Consider the following 2,885-nt stretch of genomic DNA (forward strand, 5'->3'; position numbering starts at 1 on the left):
TGCGGGGCTTGCCTTCTTTTTAGCTTTTTAAGAGCTAAAAGATGAGCTTCTCTATATATACACAAAATTTTTCTTTCCTTCTACTAATGAGGGACAAAATGCATTAGTAAAGTGAACTAATTAAAAATTTCAATTCCCTCCATTTCTTTTCCCACCGTTTCCATTCACACCTCTTTTGTTATAAATAACAAAAAAACCCAACAGAAACCACTATTTTTTGGTACAAGACGTAACACTAGAATGAATCATTTATAAAGGAGGAAAAAAAACAGTGAAGAAAAAAATAATTAAGAAAATAAGCTTTGGATAAAACAAAAGAAGCTCAAAGTTAACGCTGTTACCCATGTGATTAAGTTCTATTGCGTATTCTAAGATTGACAGAGACATTTCAACCAATACTATAAGTAGTCAATATATATTTCATGAATCGAATGGATAAAAAAATTTCACTCTCGATAAGATGTATTGAGTACGAATTATGAGTATAGAATTTTTTTTGATAAGAAGCATTTAATAGGCCTTATGTGGCGAATTTGAATTAGTCGGGTCTCTAATACAACAATCGAATATCAAGTAAGAAACATAATTTTTTTTATTTTATATATATATTCCACGAAGAAGATAATAATTTGTAAAAACACTTTAATTTCTAAAATTGAAGATATATACGATGACTTAGCAAAGATTGCTTGTAGAACATGCATCCATATGAATTGTCGGAAAAAATCCCAACTTTTGACTTTATAAGAGTATTAAAGCTTAATAAATTTAATAAAGTGATTTTTCTTTTATTCTTTTTGCTCAAAGATTATAATAAAGTGGTTCATACTACGCTTTTCCTTCTTTTATCTTCTCTTTTTCATAATGGTTTGTTTTACGTCTAGTTCTTTGCCAAACTCTTCCTTTTAGTAAGTGGTTGCTTGATTTAATATTGAAATTCTTATCAATTATTTTATTTAGTGGTGGCTATATATAAAGTGAAATTGTAACAACTTAGCCTTGTAATAGGAAAGATAATTCTTATATAGTATGAGTCATTTAGTTTGGAAGTGAGAAGCGAATTATTGATGATGAGAAAATACCAGCTATGTCCATTTATAAATAGCTTAATATAAAAATTGGTCAATTCATAAAATATTATTAATATTAGTTAATTAGTTATTTGTAGCCAAAAAAGTTAAAAATTTTGCTTTCTTTTGAGTGAATGTTATTTAGAATGGATTGAGTACATCTCAAAGAGCTCGAATCTTAATTTTGGGATGATTTGATGGAGTTTTGAGGTGGTTTGAATTGAAAATTCGAAATAGAAGATGAACATGAAAAATGATATGTGCATCATGCGGTGTATCAGATATGTATCATATTTGTATCAAATGTGTATCCATATATATATATATATATATATATATATATATATATATATATATATATATATATATATATATATATATGCGTATATGACACATGCGTGATACATGTGTCGCAAAATAACTTTTTGAACTCGATTTTTACTACGAATTTTGATACCAATTCAGTCCAAATCACCTCCAATCTTTCTCAAAATTTGTATATTGAATCATGCATATGTTTTCAATAAATGTCAACCATACCCATTGAAAAATATCCTTTTTTATTTAGATTTTTGGAATCTTGTATATATATATATATATATTTGTATTTCACCACCTTATTTGCTACCTTATCCATGAAAATTTCTTTTCGTTTTGCATCTAATGTTGTTAATCACGCTTAAAAATATGGAAGAAGATCTTTGTATGCGATTCTTGGAGAGAAAGAACCTTATTTCTTTGGGTTTTCAATTTCTATATGTGTTTGACTAGTTTTGATAAATCTATGATTAATCTAGATGTCGGTAAATTAAAACTTTACCGAAATCAAAATAACATTTTGAAACTTCAAATTGGTTCATATTCCCTGTTTTTAGCTATTCATTGAGACGTTATCCCTTTAAAAAAACTCTTGTTTTGAATTAAACAGCTATAATATGAGGATGAACATATTATGTTGGATGAAAGTACATTCTATATTATTTTACTGATATAGAACTTAGGTGATATTACGTTACTTTTTGCTTTTGTTTTTTAAAAATAAAAATAAAATCTCTGGAGCATAAAGAATGTAGTAATACTTTTTCATAATAAGGCGAGTGAAAACAATAGTCACTACTACTAATATTTTCAACAGGCTATATTGTAGTTACAAATATAATATATATATATATAAAGATTGAACTCTTTTTAAACCTCAGAGAGATAATAGTAGTGCCGTTACTATAATTACCAAAAAAGTAGCACACAACTTATCAATTTATAGTATATTTATTTCTTTTTTTAGATAATATTTTTTGCGTTCCAATTTATATGATATAGTTTAATTCGCTATAAAATTTAAGAAACAAATAAAAATTTAAAATTTGTAATCTTAAATATAATATATATATTTATATAATTGAAACTTGTGGGATAAATATATTATAAATTTGTATGACTATAAAAGTTTTCACTAAGGACAATATTAAAAGCTTAAAAAAAAACTAAAACGATTTTGCAATGTGTCATTTTTGTTTTAGAACGGGGCTTCATTAAAAAAAAAAAAGTGTCATGTAAACGGTTTCAACAAAAATTCAAATGATAATGGCACATTGGTAATATAACCAAAACATAGGGACTTTTTGATAAACATACCTCGATACTTGACAGAGGGCCCCCACTAACCCCATGTCCCCCTTTTCCACAATAAACTCCAAATTTTGATTTACTTTAACGTTGGCTCCACCCCCACCCCACCCCCAACTCTCACTACCCAACCATATTCGATTATACTGGGGGTTGTTGTTGTATTCCCTCTTCTCTCTCATCACCATT

The sequence above is a fragment of the Nicotiana sylvestris genome, chromosome 11 (assembly GCF_000393655.2).
Source record: "Nicotiana sylvestris chromosome 11, ASM39365v2, whole genome shotgun sequence".
NCBI classification, from domain to species: Eukaryota; Viridiplantae; Streptophyta; class Magnoliopsida; order Solanales; family Solanaceae; genus Nicotiana; species Nicotiana sylvestris.